We start from the raw sequence: 27,082 nt of genomic DNA, 5'->3' as shown, positions 1-27,082 counted from the left end.
AACTGACCAGTTCAAATGTCAATCAGACTCACAAGATACAGGGCCGTGGTCTCTTTTCAAGTTTTAATATGCAGTTAAATGCAGACTACAAGTAAAACAAAGTGCAAAGAAAACAAATCACAGTATACAAATAAAAAAAATGCAATAACTTAATACAAAATACAACAAATAAAAAGCAAACTAACCTTTCCCTCACAGCAAACTGTAGCAGAGTTTGGGTGAGCCTTTCCAGTAAACATCTGAAATGTTTTATTTTACCCCTTAAATAGAAGTATTAGTTCTTAAGTTCCACCCCCTCAGTTCACAGATGATTAACCTTAACCGACCTTTTGTAACTTATGTGTGACTCCTTAATTGACTTGTTCTAATTTCTGTCTGACTCACAATAGACAGAGCTGTGGTCTCTTTTCTAGTTTTAATATGCAGTTAAAAGCAGAATACAATAAAACACAGTGTAAAGAAAACAAATTACAGTATACAAAACAGAAAAATGTAATAAAGTAATACAAAATGAAACAAAAAACAAAAAAAACTTTCCCTCACAGCAAATTGCAGCAGAGTCTGGGTGAGCCTTTCCAGTAAAGCTCTGATTTTTTTTTTATTTTACACCATAAATACAAGGTTTAGTTCCTAGCTCCACCCTCTAAGTTCACAGATGATTAACCTTAACTGACCTGTTTTACTTTGTTGTGACTCCTTAATTGACCTGTTCTAATTTCTGACTCACAAGAGATAGTGCTGTGTTTACTTTTCAAGTTTTAATATGCAGCTAAAAGCAGAATAGAATTAAAACACAGTATAAAGAAAACAAATCACAGTATACAAGATATAAAAATGCAATAAAGTAATAAAAAATACAATAAATAAAAAGGAAACTAACCTTTCCCTCACAGCAAACTGTAGCAGAGTCTTTGTGAGCCTTTCCAGTAAAGCGCTGAAATGTTTTATTTTACCGCTTAAATAGAAGGTTTAGTTCCAGCTCCGCCCCACAGTTCACAGATGATTAACCTTAACTGACCTATTGTAACTGATATGTGACTCCTTAATTGACCTGTTCTAGTTTCTGTCTGACTCACAGAAGACAGAGCTGTGATTGCTTTTCAAGTTTTAATATCCAGTTAAAAGCAGAATACAAGTAAAACACAGTGTAAAGAAAACAAATCACAGTACACAAAATAGAAAAAGGCAATAAAGTAATACAAAATACAACAACTAAAAAGAAAACAAACCTTTCCCTCACAGCAAACTGTATCAGAGTCTGGGTGAGCCTTTCCAGTAAAGCTCTGATTTTTATAATTTTACCCCATAAACAGAATGTTTAGTTCCTAGCTCCACACCTTCAGTTCACAGATGATTAACCTTAACTGACCTGTTGACTCTTATGTGTGACCCCTTAATTGACCTGTTCTAATTTCTGACTCACAAGAGACAGAGCTGTGGTCTCTTTTCAAGTTTTAATATGCAGCTAAGAGCAGAATACAAATAAAACACAGTGTAAAGAAAACAAATCACAGTATACAAAACAGAAAAAGGCAATAAAGTATACAAAATACAACAAATAAAAAGCAAACTAACATTTACCTCACAGCAAACTGTAGCAGAGTCTGACGGAGCCTTTCTAGTAAAGCTCTGAAATGTTTTATTGTACCCCTTAAATAGAAGATTTAGTACTTAGCTTGACCCCCCTGAGTTCACAGATGATTAACTTTAACTGACCTGTTCTAACTTATGTGTGACTCCTTAGTTGATTGTTCTAATGTCTGTCAGACTCACAAGAGACAGAGCTATGGTCTCTTCTCTAGTTTTAATATGCAGTTAAAAGCAAAATGCAAGTAAAACACAGTGTAAAGAAAACAAATCACAGTATACAAAATATAAAAAGGCAATAAAGTAATACAAAATACAACAAATACAAAGCAAACTACCCTTTCCCTCACTGCAAACTGTAGCAGAGTGTGCTTGAAACTTTCCAGTAAAGCTCTGACTTTTTTATTTTATGCCTTAAATAGAAGGTTTAGTTCCTAGCTCCACCCCATCAGATAACAGATGATTAACCTTAACTGACCTGCTGTAATGTATGTGTGACTACTTAACTGACTTGTTCTAATTTTTGTCTGACTCCTAAGAGACAGAGCTGTTGTCGTTTTTCAAGTTTTAATATGCAGTTAAAAGCAGAATACAATTAAAACACAATCTAAAGAAAACAAACCACAGTACACAAAATAGAAAAAGGCAATAAAGTAATACAAAATACAACAAATAAAAAGCAAACTAACTTTTCCCTCACAGCAAACTGTAGCAGAGCCTGGGTGAACCTTTTCAGTAAAGCTCAAGAAATGTTTTAGTTTACCTCTTAAATAGAATGTTTAGTTCCTAGCTCCATCCCTTCAGTTCACAGATGATTTAACCTTAACTGACCTGTTGTAGCTTATGTGTGACTCCTTTATTGACCTCTTATAATGTCTGTCTGACTCACAAGAGACAGAGCAGTGGTCTCTTTTCAAGTTTTATTATGCAGTTAAACGCAGACTACAAGTAAAACAAAGTGCAAGGAAAACACAACACAGTATACAAAATAGAAAAAAGGCAATAAAGTAATACAAAATACAACAAATAAAAAGGAAACTAACCTTTCCCTCACAGCAAACTGTAGCAGAGCCTGAGGGAGTCTTTCCAGTAAAGCTCTGAAATGTTTTATTTTACCCCTTAAAAAGAAGGTTTAGTTCTTAGCTTGACCCCCTCAGTTCACATATGATTAACTTTAACTGACCTGTTGTAACTTATGTGTGATTCCTTAATTGACCTGTTCTAATGTCTATCAGACTCATAAGAGACAGACCTGTGGTCTCTTTTCAAGTTTTAATATGCAGTTAAAAGCAAAATACAAGTAAAACAGTGTTAAAGAAAACAGACCACAGTATACAAAATATAAAAAGGCAATAAAGTAATACAAAATACAACAAATAAAAAGCAAACTAACCTTTCCCTCACAACAAACTGTAGAAGAGTATGTGTGAGCCTTTCCAGAAAAGATCTTTTTTACCACTTAAATAGAAGGTTTATTTCCTAGCTCCACCCCTTCAGTTCACAGATGATTAACCTTAACTGATAACTTATGTGCGACTCCCTAATTGACCTGTTCTAACATCTGTCTGACTCACAAGAGACAGAGCTGTGGTCTCTGTTCAAGTTTTAATATGCAGTTAAATGTAGACTGCAAGTAAAACAAAGTGCAAAGAAAATAAATCACAGTATACGAAATAGGAAAAGGCAATAAAGTAATAGAAAATACAAGAAATAAAAAGCAAACAAACCTTTCCCTCATGGCAAACTGTAGAAGAGTCTGGGTGAGCCTTTCCAGTAAAGCTCTGAAATGGTTTATTTTACCCCTTAAATAGAAGGTTTAGTTCTTAGTTCCACCCCCTCAGTTCATAGATGATTATCCTTAACTGACCTGTTGTAACTTATGTGTGACTCCTTAATTGACTTGTTCTAATTTCTGTCTGACTTACAAGAGACAGAGCTGTGGTCGCTTTTCAAGTTTTAATATGCAGTTAAAACCAGAATACAAATAAAACACAGTGTACAGAAAACAAATCACAGTATACAAAATAGAAAAGGGCAATAAAGTAATACAAAATGCAACAAATAAAAAGCAAACTAACCTTTCCCTGACAGCAAACTGTAGCAGAGTCTGAGTGAGCCTTTCCAGTAAAGCTCTAAAATGTTTTATTTTACCTCTTAAATAAAAGGTTTTGTTCCTAGCTCCACTCCCTCAGTTCACAGATGATTAATCTTAACTGACCTGTTGTAACTTATGTGTGACTCCTTAATGGACCTGATCTAATGTCTGTCAGACTCACAAGAGACAGAGCTGTGGTCTCTTTTCAAGTTTTAATATGCAGTTAAAATCAAAATACAAGTAAAACACAGTGTAAAATAATCACAGTATACAAAATATAAAAAAGGCAGTAAAGTAATACAAAATGCAATAAATAAAAAGCAAATTAACCTTTCCCTCAGAGCAAGCTGAAGCAGAGTCTGGGTGAGCCTTTCCAGTAAAGCTCTGAAATGTTTTATTTTACCCATTAAATCTAAGGTTTTGTTCCTGACTCCACCCCCTCAGTTCACAGATGATTAACCTTAACTGACCTGTTGTGACTTATGTGTGACTTCTTAATTGACCAGTTCAAATGTCAATCAGACTCACAAGATACAGGGCCGTGGTCTCTTTTCAAGTTTTAATATGCAGTTAAATGCAGACTAAAGTAAAACAAAGTGCAAAGAAAACAAATCACAGTATACAAATAAAAAAATGCAATAACTTAACACAAAATACAACAAATATAAAGCAAACTAACCTTTCCCTGACAGCAAACTATAGCAGAGTCTGAGTGAGCCTTTCCAGTAAAGCTGTGAAATGTGTTATTTTACCTCTTAAATAAAAGGTTTAGTTCCTAGCTCCAGCCCCTCAGTTCACAGATGATTAATCTTAACTGACCTGTTGCAACATATGTGTGACTCCTTAATTTACCTGATCTAATGTCTGTCAGACTCAAGAGACAGAGCTGTTGTCTCTTTTCAAATTTTAATATGCAGTTAAAATCAAAATACAAGTAAAACACAGTGTAAAATAATCACAGTATACAAAATATAAAAAGGGCAGTAAAGAAATACAAAATGCAACAAATAAAAAGCAAACTAACCTTTCCCTCACAGCAAACTGTAGCAGAGTCTGGGTGAGCCTTTCCAATAAAGCTCTGAAATGTTTTATTTTACCACTTAAATAGATGGTTTAGTTCCATATCCACCCCTTTAGTTCACAGATTATTAACCTTAACTGAACTATTGTAACTTACGTGTGACCACTTAATTGACCTGTTCTAATATCTGTCTGACTCACAAGAGACAGAGCTGTGATTACTTTTTAAGTTTTAATATGCAGTTAAAAGCAGAATACAAGTAAAACACAGTGTAAAGAAAACAAATCACAGTATACAAAACAAGAAAAAGGCAATAAGGTAATGCAAAATGTAACAAATAAAAAGCCAACAAACCTTTCCCTCATAGCAAACTGTAGCAGAGTCTGGGTGAGCCTTTCCAGTAAAGCTCTGATTTTTTTTACCCCCAAAATAGAAGGATTAGTTCCTAACTCCACCTCCCTCAGTTCACAGATGATTAACCTTAACTGACCTGTTTTAACTTATGTGTGATTACTTAATTGACCTGTTCTAATTTCTGTCTGACTTACAAGAGACAGAGCTGTGGTCTGTTTTCAAGTTTCAACATGCAGTTAAAAGAAGAATACAAGTAAAACACACTGTAAATTGAACAAATCACAGTATACAAAATAAAAAGGCAATAAAGAAATACAAAATACAACAAATAAAGAGCAATCTAACATTTCCCTCACAACAAACTGTGGCAGAGTCTGAGTGAGCCTTTCCTGTAAAGGCCTGAAACATTTTATTTTACCTCATAAATAGAAGGTTTAGTTCCTAGCTCCAACCCCCTCATTTCACAGATGATTAACCTTAACTGACCTGTTGTAAGTTATGTGTAACTCCTTAAGTGAACTGTTCTATTTTCTGACTCACAAGAGACAGAGCTGTGATCTCATTTCAAGTTTCAATATACAGTTAAAATCAAAATACAAGTAAAACACAGTGTAAAGAAAACAGATCACAGTATACAAAATATATAAATGCAATAAAGTAATACAAAACACAACAAATAAAAAGCAAACTAACTATTTCCTCACAGCAAACTGTAGCAGAGTCAGGGTGAGCCTTTCCAGTTAAGCTCTGTTTATTTTTTATTTTACCCCTTAGAGAGAATATTTAGTTCCTAGCTCAACCCCTCAGATAACAGATGATTAACCTTAACTGACCTGTTGTAACTTATCTGTGACCACTTAATTGACCTTTTCTAATTTCTGTCAAACAAGAGACAGAGCTGTTGTCGCTTTTCAAGTTTTAATATGCAGTTAAAAGCAGAATACAAGTAAAACACAATGTAAAGAAAAAAAATCACAGTATACAAAATAGAAAAAGGCATTAAATTAATATAAAATAAAGCAAATAAAAAGCAAACTAATCTTTCCCTCACAGCAATGTATAGCAGAGTCTGGGTGAACCGTTCCAGTAAAGCTCTGAAATGTTTTATTTTACCTCTTAAATAGAAGGTTTAGTTCCTAGCTCCACCCCCTCAGTTCACAGTTGATTAACCTTAAACTACCTGTTGTAACTTATGTGTGACTCTTTAATTTACCTGTTCTAATGTCTGTCTGACTCACAAGGGACAGAGATGTGGTCTCTTTTCAAGTTTCAATATAGAGTTAATACCAAAATACAATAAAACACGGTGTAAAGAAAACAAATCACAATATAAAAAATATAAAAAGACAATAAAGTAAAACAAAATACAACAAATAAAAAGCAAACTAACCATTCCCTCACAGCAAACTATAGCAGAGTATGGTTGAGCCTTTCCAGTAAAGCTCTGATTTTTTTATTTTATCCCTTAAATAGAAGGTTTAGTTCCTAGCTCCACCCCCTCAGATAACAGATGATTAACCTTAACTGACTTGTTGTAACTTATGTGTGACCACTTAATTGACCTGTTCCAGTTTCTGTCTGACTCACAAGAGACAGAGCGGCTGTCACTTTTCAAGTTTTAATATGTAGCTAAAAGTAGAATACAAGTAAAACACAGTGTAAAGAAAACAAATCACAGTATACAAAATAGAGAAATGCGATAAAGTAATGCAAAATACAACAAATAAAAAGCAAACAAACCTTTCCGTCACAGCAAACTGTAGCAGAGTCTGGGTGAGCCTTTCCAGTAAAGCTCTCAAATTTTTTATTTTACCCCTTAAATAGAAGGTTTAGTTCCTAGCTTGAGCCCCTCAGTTCACAGATGATTAACTTTAACTGACCTGTTGTAACTTATGTGTGACTCCTTAACTGACCTGTAGCAGAGTCTGGGTGAAACTTTCCAGTAAATTTCTGACTTTTTTTATTTTATGCCTTAAATAGAAGGTTTAGTTCTTAGCTCCACCCACTCAGATAACAGATGATTAACCTTAACTGACCTGCTGTAACTTATGTGTGACTACTTAATTGACCTGTTCTAATTTTTGTCTGACTCCTAAGAGACAGAGCTGTTATCGTTTTTCAAATTTTAATATGAAGTCAAAAACAGTATACAATTAAAACACACCCCGGGATTCATGAAGCTTGTGCCAGTCGCAGGCGTAGTGTAGGCGGTATAATGCCAAATATGGCTGCTGAGCGATTCAGGTACGATCCAATTCCATGTGCACTACCAGCATACACTAGATCTGCGCAACTCTCGGAGTAGGTATGCAAATCACCCCACGCGCAGTACTGCAGCATGCAAATGAAGGTACATAGCAATTCATGAAGTGGTGTAGGCATAGCATAAGCCTACAGAAATGTAAACCAAAAAAAACGGTTTACATTTTGACAAACAGAACATCGGAGCCTTGAAAGCGGACCAGACTCATATATTACAAAGTTAACATATGCCAATGGCTTAAGAAAAAATGCACAACACATAAAAAATAACATTTAATGTCATGGTCACAGTAACGCAAAGTACAACCATAGGGCATGTGTGTGCAAATGGGAACACAAGGAAAATATATACAAATGTCATAGAATAGCAGTGCAACACAAATCATGATTTCACCATAATAGTCAATGGTATGCATGCTACACCACAACCAAACTGTAAGGGTTGCTAAGGGCCTATGACAGTGTTTGGCACAGTAACTATGAATTAGAAGTCAATGCCATGCAAATGAGGCAAGTAATAGTGAATCGCAAATGTCCCGCTGGCCTAAGGATGTACCATACGGCACAGTGCTACAACACCGAGTAGTGGTCTGGAGGAATGCATGACATCAGCAGTGGTGTGTGCCACTGCAGCTGTAAGCACATTGGAGCAATGCAAATCCAGGCTGCCCATTGCTAAGCAAAGCCACAGGACAGGGGTGTGGATGTAGGTATAGCTTTGCTTAGCTGAGAGCACACATGGTGCATGAAAGCAGATATGTATGTGGATGAAAACGTGCATGAAACCTGGTAAGCGGACGCATGTACCGTGCACCACAGCCCTAAAAGGAAGTTTAGGGGAAGACAATAAGGAAATGCTGCAGTATGGTAATTGGAGTACAACTGAGCAAGTAACACCTATTAACTCACAGTGGGCCATTGACGGCAGCTAACAAGGCTGCTAGCAGCAACCTGAAGAACAGGATAGGGGAGGTGTCGGATTGCAAAAAAAGAGAACTGTAACCACCAAGCAAAGCAAACCTACAGTAGATCGGCAATAGAACACATTTCACAAGACAATCCTGGTTCGGAAAGTACAAAACAAGAAAGCAGGCTGCTGGATGCATGCCAGAAAATGGGAGGAGAATCATTAAGAAAAGTTGAGGCAAGGGCAAGAGGTAATCTACGGCAGCTAAATGTAATTCAACACCAAAGGCAGCACAATAGTAGTACCTGTGGTAAAACACAAACTACCCTGCAGCTCCGAATGTACATACACACCCTATGACATCATCAGTGTTCAAATCACAATAGTATAAAGTGTGAAGGCACCTCACACACACTTGCATTTTCCCAAACACTGCACCATCGGTGTAAATAGATGGGGAACTTTTACAATGTACTTCTTGGGAGCTGCCATAGCTGTGATTCATCAGCATGTGTTGGAGACTGATGGTGTTGTGGAGGATGATTCTGACAACCACCTCAGGCACCGGAGGAGGAGAAGAGTGTTCAGACCAAGGGTAACCTACCAGGGGCTACATGATCTGGAGATAGTAGAGCATTACAGGGTGGAGAGGGACATCATACAGCAAATAGTTGAGCTGTGCCGGCCACGCCTGAGATCCAGAAACAACAGAGGGGAACCCATCCCAGTGGACACAAAGGTATGTGTAAGCTTGAGAATACTAGCCACAGGTACCTTTCAAAAGCCAACTGGATATATCATGGGGATCTCACAGGCATCAGCATCCAGGGTACTCCACCAGTTCCTGGATGCCATGTTACCACATGCCAGTGAGCATATATACTTCCCCTGAACTCATGAAGAGTTGGCCAGCAATATGCGTCTCTTCCACCATGTGGCACACTACCCGGAGGTACTGGGTGCAATAGACTGCATGCACATACATATCAAGTCACCACCCAGTGAGCATGATAGGCGCTACATAAACCACAAGGGATACCACTCCATCAACTGCCAGGTCATGTGCAATGCCCAGGGCATTATCACAGATGTGTGTGCTGGCAACCCTGGAAGCTACCATGACTCCCACATCTGGCATGCCTCACAGCTGTATCAGGTATTTGTCAGGGGGGACATCCTATATGGCCACCTTGTGGGGAATGATGGCTATGCACTGGAGCCTTGGATGATGACTCCCATCAGAAATGCACACACACCCATGCAAGAACACCATAATGAGGCACACGCACAAACCAGAATCATCATAGAGCGTGGGATTGGGATGCTAAAATCACGGTTCCGTTGCTTGGACATATCTGGTGGAGCCTTTCCGTACTCTCCTGGCACGTGTGCCCACATCTTCATAGTATGTGCCATGCTACATAATATGATCCTGCGGAAACAGCTGCAGCTGGGACATAATGGTGAAGGCCCTCACAGCCCACCGCAATTGCCAAGGCCATCACAGGCACAGAGGGATTCAGACCATGAGCACCCTGTGCCAGCCCCAGTAGGCAGACGGAGGCATGCCCAATATGCCCACGCCTTGGCAAAGAGGGAACATATAGCACATACACTGACAGTGTAGGCCCCTACAGACTGACACACTTCTCCACCTGCACACACAGTAAACAGATGGCACACACACACGACCACCTGCAAATTGTAATGTATAAGTGGCCTACTGTGTGAATCCTACATAGACAGCCCTCAACTATTGCACACACAACAGCTATTGGAACAAGGAAAGTCAACACCTGAACAGTAACCGAAGCTAACAGCATATGTTGATACTGTATGTATAGGTTCCTAGGTACATCGGTAGGTACATGCCCATTTGTCAGAGGCCATTCAGCAGCCTAGGCAAAATGTGTCTGCTATCGCCACCCCATCGATTAACCAACTGTCCCTCTGTGGAGCAGAGCCAATTACAGGATCCATGTGTGTAACCACTGTTCCCCACCTACTCTGCATGGATTCCCTGGTGTGTTAATGAGGACCTCCATATAATGTAATTAGGGATGTAGTGCCAAAGCATGGGGAGTACCCATGACAAGTATCTGCCACCCCAGCATTCTCCAGTTATGGTTGTGTCAAGGTGTAGCACTGTGGCTCACTCTGACATAGATTCCCAATGCTGGAGCACATCCATTAAACATCACTTGGACATACCATTAATTGGTATCATCCATATGTAAACTAAGTGAGTTACACATTTGACTGCAGTATGGCGGAACAGTCATAGTACAGTCCACATACAAAACACCATAACATTTGTACAAATCCCAGATGACCAAGTGGTAAAGCCACTGACTGTGTCATTTATGTACCCGGTTCCACGTCCTGCAAGGTCCGTTACGTAATCCCGATGGCATGAATAATGGATGTTGGATGCAGGTCATTAGAGCATGTTTAAGCACATGTTAGCCTGTTTATGCCACGGCAAGTGACAGTAAGCGTTATTTAAACATGACTACACGGATATGTGCAAAACAGGTCTAAGCTTTGCAAAATTCCATGCAGATCACAGTCAAAGATGTCCAGAACAGGTGAAACCAGCATTATTTACCCTTGTACTAATAGTGCCTACTCTGAGAGATAAAATGACCACTGGCAGGAGTAGAACACACAACCATGTACACAATCACCTACCACTAAGCTACTCGAGATGTACCAATGGCAGGTGTGTATTGTGACAGGTTAAAACACAAAAGGACGGAATTCAGCAAACAGTATACACCGCCATGTATCCAATGAAAGGTGTGTACACTCTCTCTCCCTCTCCCTATATATATATATATATATATATATATATATATATATATATATATATATAATAGGGATAGAAAGGGTGATAGAGAGATGTATGTCGATACATACGGATATACATATATCTGCAAATATATAGACAGGTTAACGACTTGCACACAACCATGGAGGTACAAATAAATAAGATACTGCCAATTACCAAATGCTTTACATACTGACACGCGTAATCACGAGGCTTAAAGACTGAAAGACCACAGTACCAGAATACTATAACCGCGAGTAATATTATCACGATGTTAAGGGACATTTAGTTATTGCTGCTGGTGCTGCGGTCCAGGTAGGTACTGTGTTTAAGTGTGGTTCCAATTGCTGTAGTGTGTGTAAGTGCATGTTGAGAGTGTGGTATGTGTTTCCATGGGACTGTAATGTGGGTGTGTGTGTGTGTGTGTTTGCATCATGTGTCTGTTCGTGCAAACTTGGAGGTAGATTATTACAGTAGTTGTGGTCATAGCCGGCCTTAGGCATACGGTTACCACCTGTCCCACTTTGAGAGGGACAGTCCCTCTTTGGGCAGTTGTGTCCTGACAACAAATATTAAAAAGGGTAAATGTACCGAGATTGTAGGGCATAATGATGTCCCATATATTATGTAATAGTTGCATTAAATAGTTATTTCTGTATCTAAAATACGTAAATTGTACAAGAAACATAATAAGCAACTAAAGTGCTATAAGAATAAGGTTTTATTTAGGGCAAAAGTAAGTTGTATCCTTTGTACTGACAGTGGGTATGTGTCAGCCTCTAAACCCTGATGTGTGCCCTGCAAATGTCCCACTATGGCCATTTGAAAAGGAGGCAACCCACGCCAAAGAGGTTGAGTCACCAACACAACTGCAATGAGTGCAAATATCTGTGACAGAAATACACGAGACAGCTTTCATGTAGCAACATTTCATTACATATTGATGCATTTCAGAGGGATTGAAGGATCAACATCACCTGCATGCTATATAGGAACCAATTTACAATGGCTTAATGAATAAGCCTGCAATAACCATAGTATTAGTCTACTAAATGACAGGTCTTCAATTAGGGAAGGGGCCCCCACACACATATGGAATATGTATAAATGCAGTCCCTACAAACCTTTATCTGCTATGTACACCCACCTACATCTCCCCCACACCCGAAACAATTGCAATACAGACTGTAATAACATCACAAACATCCACTCACTCAATGACATCTGCAGACGTTTTAACATACCTTGTGAGAGACACACTTGTAATGGCGCCATGTGAAATCATTGCTATTGTACAATGGAACAGATGCCGATGTTACAGGTTTTGTTTGCAATAGTCTTGTATCAGATGGTTGAGATAACAGCTGCACTCACATGTAGAACTATATACTCTAGCCATCACACACAATCCATGGGGGACATGAATTCAAAGTATCTCTGTCTCTCCATATAGCAGTAGCAATTCATCACAATAAAATACATCCAGACCATCTCCCTCGAAGGTAGGGCAAAAGGAAAACGCCCAAGTGGAGTATTCAATTATACCCCACTGTTGCCGTGTAATTGGCCAATGGAGTAGCTGCACAATTGATGTGCATGTAATAATTTACTCCGGAACACCAATTGGTGGCAGGATACCACATGTTACAGGTATCCATGTATAAAACAATGGCTTGCCATACATTCAAACCGTATGCTCATACCATAGAACCGTTTAAAGAGGAAAGGAGTAACACAGATATTATCGTAAACTCGGACCACTAAGAAGGTATGTAGAACACTCAGTATGTTAGAGTATGTAGTACCTGTTCTGTATTAATGAAAGTGTATGCAATGCATACAGTGGGAAAAGGTATTATGTAGTGATGTCTTATTGAGCATAGTAACTCTTGTAGAAATTGTGTGTACTGCTGTGGGCCACAAGGTAAACATCTCATACACCACAAGGGATGCTACATAAGGGCTTTAAACATAATTCCACTCCAGCTGCTGTCGGTGGTAGGGTTTGTCCAACAAGTACGTGCCATAACAGGGGATAGTATATGTTGATATACTGTAACAGTAGGCATATGTATGGGCGTATAACGAGAACAACATGCCTAAAGTGGTCCTGCTGTGCAATTATGCTTTGCACTATGGGATATGGTTTCAAAAATGTGAAAAGTACAGTATTGTAGGTAGATATGTCAAATATTTTACATAGCATTACTGTTATATTATGCAAACATAAGGTATGTCTATTGGAATGTACAATACACAATAACAGGATACATATGTCTTGTAGTCACCAGACAGTGTAACAGCATGATAGCTAATTGAAATGGAAGAACTACTCAATTATCCATGCACAAAGGACATGTAATAGATTCATAGTTAGGTACTATGTTGTCTGGCCAAGTCCATTTGTAAGCCTAAATACAGTGTTTTCACTGGCGGCACCTCACTAGGTTAGTGTCCTGTGCCTGTGAACAGCACAGCCATTTGTTTCCTGCACCTGTGTACAGTACAGCCACTGCAGTGATCCCTGGCGTACATGTCTGTTCCCCATCCACCCATCAAGGTATCTCATGAAGAGTGTTAGTGAGGGTCCCTGCCTGATGTATATAGGAATCATGTTCCAAAGCATGGTGAGTGTCTGTTTCAGGAATGTATCCCTCCAGCACGTGCTACTCATCGTTGCGTTCGGGTACATATCCCAGAGCATGTTGCTCTCAGTGGCTTTTGCTTATGTTGCTTATGTGGAGCATATCCATCAATATTGCTGTGGACATGGGCCTTGTATCTTCAGCAGAGGTCGCCTCTGAGTATGCAGTATGTAAATGACTACAGTTGGGGTTTCAGTAGTTGTGCTGCATACGTCATCCTTCGGAGGTGAGTAATACTGTTGGTGTGTTAATGTTGTGGCATTTAAAGCCGTTGCTGTTCCGTAAGGTACACCCCAAATGGGGTGTTCTACCCTTGAACGTGTTTCATAAGTCAGGAGTATAGAGGTACAATGGCAGCCTTTGTTCCGGCTACAAACCCATTACAGATTAGGGTGGCCATGTAGAAGGAAATCCACGTCCCCTTGGCAATAAGGTTATCAAAGGAGTGGGTGCTATCTATGTGTGTACTAAGACCCCTTATAATGTCTTATGTATGTAGGGGACTACCACCTATGTGATAGTCACTGGGTGATTGTTGTAATCCAAAGGGGATGTCTATGCACCTTGTGGCATGCTGCTTGAGGCCATGTTACCGACACCAGGTATCCATCACAGTGATACCCTTATGGAAGGTGTGTGTACTAACCGGTGAATCAATCATGGCCCCTAGTTTACAGTCATTTGGAAACCTATTCAGGGAAAGTCTTTCTGTGCTAGACTGTACCTCAGGAAAGCATATAACAAACATGAGGGGCCCTATGACCCAGGACTGGGGTATGCCAATTGTAACTGATGTACAGTAGGAACAGCGGTATGCTACCCTCACTGCATGTGTCCTGTCCGTGAGCCACTTTGCATAACATCTCAAGACATATGGGTCGCTATGCAGGTGGATGTGTTTATTGACAATACCAGAATGGTGAACGGTGTTGAAAGCCAATGAGAGGACAAGGTAGGCTGTGTGGACCTCCTTTTCGTCATCTACTATCTTGGTAACTGTCTCAAAGGACTCCACCATGTGTAGGAGCCATGGCGTGGCCCTAACAAATCCAACCTGTGTGGTATCAAAGGTTTGGAGGCCAACAATGTCTCTGTGAATGACTTTCATGATGATGTTCTCCATAGCCTTGCAGAACAGTCCAGTCAGGGGTATAGAGCAATAGTTCCTCTGGTCCATTGTGGCGCCACCTTTGTGGAGTGTGATAACTGTTGCTGTGTGCCATTCAGGGTCCACAATGCCTGATACAAGGCTATTAGTGAATCTGGTGCCCAAGTGGGGAGCCATGTCATTCTGTGGTTAAATTGCAGCCTGGGATGTTGGACAGTCACATGGAGTTTGTGTTCCAGGCTTTAGAGAGAGCAGGTTTGAACTGCGTAGTTGTCACCGCAGGGACTCTGCATTGATCCTGTATAGATTTGGGCCCTTTAGGGTGTGACAGGGGTGTAAAGTTAGCTGCCAGGATGTTGCCAATATCAGTCAGTTCTGTAATGTTTCTGCCTAACCGTTGTATGTCAGAGCAGATGTGGGTATTGCCATCGAGGGTAGTGACATACCTCCATAACGCTTAGTGGTAGTCCTTGGAATGTGTCACAGTAATGTTTATGTAGCTAGCTTTGGAGGATGTAATAGGGGATCCCAGATTCCTACTGAGGCTGACCAGGGAGCTACCCCACCCATGGGAGTGTAACCTACTTTGCAATAGTCTCCTTCTGTTGTGTATTATGTCCATGGCAGTGGACCCCCAGAGTGGCGTCCGTTATGTGGTGGGTACCATTATGGCTCTGTTTGGGATAGCATGATCCATGCAGTTGTGTAAGTGCTAATGAAGTGCAGTTGTGAATGTTTCTGCGTTTGTAACTATATTGTCCATCTGCATGGGTGTCATGGCGTTCACTACTTCTGTCATACAAAGCCTGAAGTTGGCTTTGTAGAAATATTGTACTGTGTTTTCCGTGAAAAGTGTGGTGCAGGGATGTGGATAACAAGGGTGATTAGCATACGTTCGGAGCTGACCAATGAGGGGATAACCCCAGGAGTGTAACACCAGTCACACATGTTGGTAATGTCCAGGTCTAGGATATTGTTGGCCTTGGTGGTGGTGTGTATAGGTTGATCCAGCCGATTGGAGTTTATGAATCCACGAAAGTGTTGGACTATTGTGTCAGTACATGAGTAGGTATCACAGTTAGATGTGTGGTAGTGTCAGTCTCAGATCAGTAGTTCCTGTTTGAACCCTACTTTCCAGTATACCAAGAAATGAGGGCCATTAACCGTGGGGTATGGTGTAGAATCTGTAGCAAGCTACAATTTGTATAGCAGTTCTGGCCACAGTTAGTTGCACTTGGATTGCCTCTGATGCATCGTGCTAAGCAACCAGCATGGAGGTGTGTACATCCCTGTGAAATATGGACACACCTCCACTGTAGGTGTTCCGGTCCTGGTTACATGACTGAAAGGTGTGGTCTGTGTAATAGCCTGTCAGTGCAGGGGTGCTCTCTGGAGCCTAGAAGCAGGTCACAGTCACTGCAGAGACATCAAAGTGGCCAATTATAAGGAGTGCCTTGGATGAGTGCGTTTGAGATGAAGATGTTAAGCATTGAGTAACATTACCCTCAGGTTTTGCTTGCCTGTACCTGTTCTGGTGGTGAATATGTTATTTGAAATGTGTCTAAAACAGGCAGTATAGGAGCAGCAAAAGCCTTAGGTGTTATCCATAATCCCAGGGCTGACAGGTGCAGGCCATCTGTGCCAAAGCATTGTGGTTTGTCGATCATGTCATTCAAAGCAGACAGATACTGGATACCCTTGGAATGACACCAGAAGCATAGGCAACTGTTGAAGTGAATAATTCTGTTGTTGTACTGTGTCATCAGTCTGGACTAATACAGAATGCTTCTCAGGGCTTGGGCGCTACCTGCCTGGGCTACAAGATTGGAGAGCTATTGCATGTCCCTTTACATGTAGTCCAGGAAGTTACATCTCAGGGCATTCACACTAACTTGGAGAATGACAGTCATACTGTACCTGTTGAGGAGTGACCTGAGTGCAAAGGTTATGTTGTGGATCCTGTTACCCGACAGCCAGATGACAGTGACTATCGCTTTGTGTGGCCTGCTGAGTGGGACTGTGACCGCCTACAGAGTCACCTATGACTAGTGTGTTGGGTATGTTATAACACCCTATTGGCTGTAGTTGACGGGCACACATGAGTCTGTGGGCTATAAGTAATTGGTGTTGTGTTTGGTGATGGGGGCTGCCTCTGTTGCCTACACAGAGTAGTATGGAGAGGATCCGCAAATGTTGTACTCTTACTATGTGTGGCCTGTGGTGGTGGAGATCTAGTGAGACTATGTGATGCGTGGAGTGTGCTGCAAATGTTTAACATCCCCACATGAGTGCCAGGTTAAGTCTGGGTTGGAGAGAGCATTACCTCCAGCATGGCTACATATGTGCATCTCCCATAGGCTGTAGTGTCGTATGTTAGGAGGTGAACATTGACTGTGTACATGAGATGATTGTTATATTGCCTCATGTTGCCCACATTCATCATATAGACAGGCAATAACACTGGTAATTGACATTTGGACATGCCTGTATATACAACCATTTCTCACAAGATATGTGAGGTAAGTATGTACAACAGCTGTTGTACTGTAAGCATGCTGGAAATGTAAGAAAAACAGTGTTTACCTGTAGGAAATGAGTAGGATTGAGTGATATAGTAATTAGTAGCTCATGAAGTGTGTACATGTTCTGAACAAGTGCTGAGCATGAATAAGCAATACAGATAGGGTGTTGGATAATATAAACTCACTGCCCCCCCACCAGGTACACAATCACATATCCATGAACACTACAGAGCCCCTGTAACCATAACTATGATGGTACAAGGTGCACTCAGGCTGCATGTGACCTGTTCAAATTCCTGGTAGTATAATACACATATGGCAAAACAGTTTGCTCTACACATACGCTTCCATGTAAAACATAGGTTCATGGCAGTCTGTGAAAATACTGAATGGATCACACTAACAGTTATCACAACCCACAAAGTGGAGATGCCACTCATAATGGGAAGCACAGCACTATTACCCTGCTGAGTATGGTCTGAAAGTCTATGAACCTTAATCAATGTAGATGCTGTTAGCAGTACAGATGTAGATGACAGTACCGATTAATTCACACTGCATAGCATACCTGTGACAGGTCATAGGACATCATCACCCATACTGTGTTCCACCTACACTCAGTATACTACATGTACCTTCATATGTCACAGGAGTGTTCTACCGCTGGCCTGTTCACAGAAGCAACACTACAAAAGTTGTCTGAGTGGCATGTGCATATCACACCAGTGGCAGCTACAGTAAAACAGGGTTAATGTTTTGTACTCCCCTGACATTGTAGCCCATACCACACAGACAAATGGGAGGCATCTGCATATGTGAGTATGTGAATGGCCATGACCTAGGAGCAATAGCTGACTCAGTGTTGTGGACAACATACAACATGGGCTTTGTGGGTGAGGTGCGTGACATATGTGCACAATCTGACAGCTGCTTATTGCATTGTCACCACTATATTAATAACCCTGTACCCATTAACTACCACCTAGGCAGTGGTCAACATTATGGACACTGTGTGTAAGGGCTGGTGCTGTGCAGTTTACCTCCCTGAGCTTGTGACATCACCAGGCCTATTAGGTAGTCATAATAGGCAACCCAAGTCATGACAGGGTGCCTTCCATGAGCATGGAGATCATTGGGCAGCCATATTCAGCACTCAAGTGACCAATATCGGATCACATATCACCTTTAAGGGGTATTGGCCATACTTGGATGGGCGACACCAGCCTTCACAATCCTCATCTCCACAAGGCAGCATGCTGCCTACCCTGCATAAAGACATGTGCAACACTGTGATGTTGGACATGCTACATGTATATATCCTGATCTGAAAGACATACATCATGGACAGCCACCTTCCTAGTATAAGGGTTGCCACATGCTGGACAGATCCCTGTGCCATACATGTGACATACTCCTGCCATACCATGCAACCCTGTCCAGCAAAGCTGCACATGTCATCTCTGTCATACATGGTGCGATGACCGCATGGTAGATGTATCAGTAACTGTCTGGATCAGTAATGTGGCACTGATTCACCTGTCAGTGGGAACATGGCTGTCGGATAGAGCTAGAAAACCTTACATCCTATGCCCATACATGGCCCAGGGCATACACACTACTACATGATCTTGGCCGTACATGCTATAGTTGATAACCATCCCTGCAAATACCATCCGGCTAGCCATTGTCCCATGTGTATCACATGTGCAACACAGGCGATACGTGGCAGGATGTTGAACAGCTGTACAGTGCCGTGTAGATGTATATGGCAAAACACATGCATGTAAAGGTTTCCGTGTGCATGTCTGCATTGTCACTGCCCATGTTCTTGAAGGCAGTGTATGTGATGATATGTGACATATACACAGCATCAAGGTCAACAGCATTAATGTGCACACATCCAGGCATGTGCTGATAGGTAAGAACACCAGTACAGGCAAACAGACATGCCCACATCAAGACAGCATTCTCATGGAGTATGAGCAATGTAATGAGGTGACACACGTATATGGTGATAATATCCAATCCCCATTGGGTGTTACATGTGTGTGAAACGAACATGTCAGTCATGTCAGTGTCATGACAATTTGCAAAGACAACTGTTCATAAGTACTAAATGTAAAACACATGAATGTGCATCTGTATCTCTGTGCATCTCTGAGATGCTGTGACCTGTCTCCATCATTATGTCTTACAGATAATGCTCAATCACGACTGCCGGCATATAGCCACTTGGAGGATAATGCCCTCATACCATACCTCCAGGATAACTATGAGGTACTGTTCAGCCATGTGCCACAGCATGCCCAGCAGCATGATGACCTGTGGCAGGAAGTTCGCAGGAGGGTTAATGATGTGGGTGGCCACAACCGCACCTACCAGCAGGTGCGCAGACACTGCATGGACCTGATCTGACATGTGAAACAGCGTGCCAATGCAATCACCAGGGAACAAGGTAGAACAGGTGGTGGGCCACCAACCCAGCCCCCACTCACACCTACAGAAGAGCTACTGGCCAGCCTGGGGACCCCATCAGAACAGCATCCACAGACTCTAGCTGCCATCGTGGAGGTGGGTGTCTCCCAACCACAGAGCCTGGAGTTGCCTGGTAAGTCACTACTGCACATATAAATATTTTATCCCATTTAGCCGCATGTGTCACTGTACACTATGTAATGTAACATCATATGCAAGGTATATTTACACACATGCCGCATACTATAGTATGCTACCCTGTGTATGCACACATGTGCATACTCCATAGTATATGCTATTGTACTGGCGAATGTGTTAACATGCAAAGTGCACCCTGTAGCCATCATACAGTCATGGATAATGATCAAACTGCTGTGTCACCCTTATACAGGTACCTCTGGCATGCCGCAGAGACAGCAGTCCATTGCAGGTGAGACAGTTATCAGTATCAGGTATGTGAATGCACAGATATATTCGCCATGTGGCCAGTCAACACATGTACACATAATGTATGGTCCAGTCATGATATACAGGTCACAGCTTTCATCAATCACACTGGCTACCCATGTGCAATATATACAAACCAAATGAAACACCAACATGAAACCACAGTAACTGTCATTGCTAGATGTGTGGACAGCTGTACATACAATGGTGGAGGCATTGTTCAATGTAGGAATATGTACTATACTTCAGAACAACACATGTGGGGTACGCAAACAGTACTATACAGTGAGCTGGGATATGGGCAGCCCACATGATTCACCATTGTGAAATGTGCCCCTGCAATGAGTGCAGACATTGTGATGTGCCATCTGACATGTCCCAGACATGTAGTGGTCCGGCTGCAACATTGTCACACTATCCCATAAAACATACCCCATATACCAAACATACAACCCTTTGTCTGTATAACCCTGTGGACACTGGAGTATCTGACATCTATGGGTGTATGTCATATGGGACAACACAGACATGTGACATAGACGGCCATCACACACATCTGGCCAGCACATGTTCACACATGGCCATGGAGGATGGCCAGAGACATGTAGTAACACACAGTAGATGTGATGTGTATGTGTGTACATCCTGTTGCACATTGTCTACACATGGTCCAACTATAGCCTTTGCTGAATGGTTATATAGTAGATGTGGAACACTGGACATCCTAACAGCCTGTGCACAGCTTGTGGAGGTATCACTTAATTCGACCACATACGATGTGTTGCACATCATGACTGTGTCACAGCATGAAAGTAGTCACCTGTACAGCTTCCACATACATACACAGATGCCACATCAGGCCAGAGATACTGTACATTTCCCTTGCTGCTGTTGGACATCACTGTCAGCCGTGCACCTCGTGTGTGTGGTACATAAATGTCATGTGGGACATGGTGTATTGACCAGTCTGCCATGTGTGGACACGGTTGCCAGGCAGCTAAGAAATGTTACAGTTGTGCAGGGGTGTCATTGGTATGTTTTCCGGTGACCTGTCATACATGACACAGCATGGTTTAGTGTGTATACACCTCAGTGACATGGGTCACAATCCACAGTGTGTATGTATTGTGTACGCACGCAGTCATGGCTAGGCGCTGTATGTGTATTCCACACTGTATAGCAATAGAGACACCTCATGATTCCATGCAATGGCACTGTGTCTGTACTTCACACTGTATAGCAATATAGACACCTCATACCACCCTCAATGGTCATACACATCTGCTAAAAGTGCATTCTATCTGTAGGGCATACAAACAACACTGCAATGTGACAACATTACACCGCTGTACATGTCAGGACACCATTGTGTCAAACATGTATGCATGTCACTGCACACATCAGCAGATTACATATCATACTACATGTTAATGTCAAGGACATATGCCTCACATCAGCCATGTGTACTGTTAATCTGTGCTGGTCCACATGGTGTATTACAGGGATGCATGCTTACTACCATGATTGTGTGAAATGCATGGCTTCTGGTATGACACATGCTTGCTGTTGTGTGCAACCCAGGGATGTAATCTAACTAATACTATTAATGTCTTGCTGCATGCCATCTGCTGTATCACATGCATGCTGCATGCCTTCTGTCATATCACATGCATGGTTGTCTGTGTGTGTCTGTGTGTGTGCATGGTTATCTGTGTGTGCATGGTTGTCTGTGCATGTGCATGGTTGCCTGTGTGTGTGTGCATGGTTGTGTGTGTCTGTGTGAGTCTGTGTGTGTCTGTGTGTAAGTCTGTGTGTGTGTCTGTGTGTGTGTGTGCATGTGTGTCTGTGTGTCTGTGTGTGTCTGTGTGTGTGTCTGTGTGTGCCTGTGTGTGTGTCTGTGTGTGTGTGTCTGTCTCTATTGTAATGTAGAGTCTTTGTTTGCCTTCACAGGTGATGTAGGTGCGTTGCCCTCCTGAGGTCCATCTGATGTTAGTGTCCCCACAGACTCTAGGAGTGATGAACATATGCTTGAGTTACAGGCAGGGTTGTCAGGGGCTGAATCTGTGCCTTTGGTTGCCATCCCACCAATATCCCCCTCTTCCCCACACACGGTTCTCATGCCAACACATACCCCATCACCAGTGGCCATAGAGGAAGGACAGTTACCGTGTGTTAGCTTGGAACAGGAATGTGTGGTGGCCACGGAAGGTGTGTCTTCACACCATGGTGTCAGTGAAATGACTGCAAATGTGCCACACAAGCATATGGCCAGTGCTGCTCATAGGAGGACCTCTGGCCGACATGTACCTGCACGACAGAGCTCAGCAGCTGGTGTCACCAGACACATGTTTCAGACTGTAATGGTGGCACAGGCACATGCTGAATGGCAAAACAGAGAAGGGCACAGGCTTCAGAGGCTGCTATCCGTTCTTTAAACAAAAACATCCAGGCATTGGCAAATGTTCAACAGCAGATTGCTGACATTTTGGACAGGTGATTGGGTGACATGGTTGGAATCCTTGACCGTGGCATGGCAATCCGTGAACATGAGCTGTCTGTGCTGGAACATCTGGTAGGAGTGAGATGTAGGCCATGTGGACGTAGGCCAGATACACCACCTGGTGCAGGTCTACGAGAATGAGCTACCTCACATGCCCGCTCCCATAGTGCCAGTAGCAGCAGCAGTGCAGCTGGTGCTGCGCTGACCACACCAGGACACAGCAGGCCACGTGGACATGGCCCTGGATGGTCCCAGCGGGGACACAGTTCCAGTGGACATGTGTCATTGGACAGTCCCCAAACTGTACCTCTGTCTGGTAGTGCCCGTGCAACCCCTGGCAGTCACAGGTCACATGGTCATGGCCAGACACAGTGAGATGTACATCCTGGTCTGTACAATCTGGAGCTGTCAATAATTCCCCTGTGTAGGCCGGATACATGGCAGAACTGTGTGTACACATACACACACACACACCAGAAACATCTGTAGGGCGCCAACACCCACATGCATAATAACCACATATGTCCAAGTAGATCACAGGCCCTAACCCACACACATGATGATGCCTGTGCCGCATCCCTGTCATCCACACCATTGGTGCAGGGACATGCTCATATGGTCTGATGCACAGGGTGAACAGAATAGCGAGATAGGTGTATATTACAATTGTTGTGTACTGTTGGCACACAGCAGACATACCATGTAGTACAGGATTAGAATGCATTGTTTTATGTTCACAGTATGTGTCTTGGTAACAACAGTAACAGCATGTTGGTAATGATGCCCTGCGTCCCTCCTTAAGGTCTGATTGCATGTGCCATTACGTAACTGTATTTGCAGTTAGAATGCATTGTTTTATGTTCACAGTATGTGTCTTGGTAACAACAGTAACAGCATGTTGGTAATGATGCCCTGCTTCACTCCTTAAGGTCTAATTGCATGTGCCATTAAGTACCAGTGTTTGCAGTTTCACATGTGTAAATGTGGAGTACTCACATGCATGGATGGCAATACCAGCATGCTATACGTAGCCTCAACCTCACCGTTAGAAAGGCTGACATTCCATAGATCTCTACACACCTACTTATCCAGGAGCATGTGAGCGGTATACTAGGCTACAGTGGTTAGAGACGTGACATCCATACTGGGTGACATCACAGGTAGAGCTACATGGTGTGGGGGGGTTACACAGTGGTCTAGCTGATGTCAAGGGTAGGGGCCAGTTGATAGCATGAGGACTCACTGTGTAGCAGTAAAACACTGTCACATTACAGGATGTGAACACACACAGACATACACAGACACACACAGTAACACGCCCACACTCACGGGGTCAACAACACTATAACACACACTTGACAGTGGTGAGGTGAGGATCCCTGCCTATGTGGTAATCACCATTACAGTACTGTGCACCCACATGACGTGACACAGAGAATGAACATGTACAGATAGTCAGTAATGCCTAAAACTGACTGCATCAACAGGGTAGTATATTGCATCACCTTGAGGGGTTAGGGGCCCTATCTGTTCTCAATGGTAGCATACATCTTCACTCCATGCACCAGAAAGCCATACATACATATACATACACACACTGGAGTCCACACATGTCATGCACATACAGATAGCTAACATGTGTATGATACACACACCACCCCTGCCTGTCTTGCTTTCTACACTGCAGTATGTACAGATATCTACAACAGTGCACAGGGGTGTGTAACAATTGGGATGTATTCCCCACCATACATGGCATATATGGTCACACAAGCAAACACACATGGCAGTACTGTGAATCAAATACCTGCTATCTTCTGATACATCTGACAGACATGCAGCAGTATTGCCCGCATTACAATGTGTACCAATGCTACCTTCAGCAATTGTGCTGCTATATGCACACGGGAGGACTTAAGTGTTACAGGTGTCAACTGATTTACAGTCAGTGACACCCTGACCGCTGTGTAGGTTGTATATCTTCACCTTCAATTACCAGAAACATAGCTTACTGTTTGCACATGTTATGGTAGGATGACTTGTGACACACCTGTGAGCTGTCTTCAGCAAACATCCATCTGCAAAGGTGGCCCACCACTTTATGTACACACATCCATCCATACCTGATGTACATCTTACCGTACTGTCAGTATTTCACCATATACAGGTGTCAATGATGGGACTGCATTGCAACTGCACGTTGTAGTAGGACACAGATGAATTGCAAACATCAGTTACTGCTCATGCATGGTAGCTGAACGCACACCACTACATGTACATGTGTATAGGTCCTACATTACTGTCATGTAGCCATGTTTGTATGCATTGCAGTTGGTGAACATGTGTGACATACATGACACATGGACTGTTGTATGATATGATAGTTGTCATGGGTAACCAGTACAGAGGGAATGTTAACTCAGTCAACATTGCTACCTTATGTACTGTTAGCATTCAACAGCCATGGACCTACCTTCCATGTGCATGCATGTTATCGCTGTAGCCATGTGTCTGCACAAAGGACAGCATTAGCTATGCTATGTACATATGTGTTGTGTGTGTGTGGCGCATGTACATATCCACGGTGGTTACATGTATGTCACATCCAAGCATGGGTGTGTTGCCTGGTGTACAGCAACAGTTATCTGTTACAGCTGTATAAGACCCAGGGCCCCTGTTATGCGTACAGCCGACCTGGTTATGAATAGTGGTATCAGTACATTGCATAACACATGATGGAAACCTGTCAGTACATGGGTAGTCTGCACAATTGCTGTAGAGCTAGGTACAGTCCACTGGTCATGAGTAACATGGTGTTGTATTAATGTATGGATGTGTGTTGCTGGTCCAAGGACATGGTGATGTGTGAGGGCTACATACTACAGTGCGGCATTTACCACTGTGATCTGCATCTGACACATCTGTGATGGATTTTGAGAGTGTACTGCTCAGTACATGTGAGTGGCCTTTATATACGTGGGGACACTAACACCTGGAGCGGTCCGTAATGGTCTTATGGCCCACATGTCTGTATCTGAAGTATACAGTGGTAGTGCTATTGTGCACAACTGAGCCTTATGCCAGGTGTTCCTCACTGCACAGATGTCAGTATTCCCCATTGTTGGATCTAGATTGGCAGCTATGATTACAAACTCTACACATCTAGCACTATTTAGCATACACATACAATGCAGTTGTCCTGCAGGTGTCAGGGTGTTTACCTGGTCTCAGGTTCTTCGTCTATGTATGGTACTACATGTGCAAAGTACCCACTCCTGCCAGGACAACATCATGGGTGGTATTAGTGTGCCAGGTTTAGATTGGTACAGCTAAGGTGATGGACAGCAGCAGACGTTGTGTAGAAGACCAGTGTCAGACATATGTCGTACAGCGTTCATGCTAACAATGATGACTATCAACACACTGTGCCCTTCCCTGTTTAGAATCTGTGTGCATACAAGACAGCCCTGTTTAGAATCTGTGTGCATACAAGACAGCCCTTCACTACTAAGTGTGTGAGCATGCCCAGTACGCCGTTGTGTAGATGGACACATAGTGCATTCCAGACTGACGTGTGCTACTAAGTGTGTGAGCATTCCAGTGGCACCTTGTGTCGGTTGTGTGCTTCTGTGTATGGGCACGACCATTGTTATCCTGTATAGCGATAGTGGTCATCCAAGCAACAGATGGCCATACCCCACTTCAGGATGGATTCCTACATTTAACACACTAGATCACAGGTATGTACATCGTAACTGCCAGCATCCATGTCGATGTCTGCATTCCTAGAAGGTCATATTGACTGTCTTGAAAGGTGTACTGTCTGTGGCGCATCTTGTATCTATGCAGTGTTGTAATAGTGATCCATAGATAGCCAGTTGTCCTGCTCACACCACTGCCGTGTGTTCGTCTCCGTCTGTCTTGGGACACTAATATGCTTTTAGACAGATCACACTCCATACAATCCCTATCGGCATCTTTGCCTTTGCTGATAATGTCACCCACCTAGAAGTATGCCTCTGGGAGTGCTGTGATCCAGTAATCTCGATAGCGTGTTCTATAATTGCATAATGCTGTAGTGTGATAAGGTAGTCAGGTCTATGTTCTACTCCCAGCCCTGCTGTGTGTATGTTTCTAGCTGTCTAGGGACAGAGAAATGCTTTTAGACAGCTCACTCTCCATACAATCCCTATTGGCGTCTTTGTCTTTGCTGATGATGTCACCCACCTAGAAGTATGCCTCTGGGAGTGCTGTGATCCAGTAATCTCAATAGTGCGTTCTGTAACTGCATAATGCTGTAGTGTGATAAAGTAGTTAGGTCTATGTTCT

The sequence above is a fragment of the Protopterus annectens genome, chromosome 3.part1, assembly GCF_019279795.1.
Source record: "Protopterus annectens isolate FY-2018-M chromosome 3.part1, PAN1.0, whole genome shotgun sequence".
Classification (NCBI taxonomy): Eukaryota; Metazoa; Chordata; order Ceratodontiformes; family Protopteridae; genus Protopterus; species Protopterus annectens.
Note: the sequence above shows the minus strand (reverse complement) of the source record.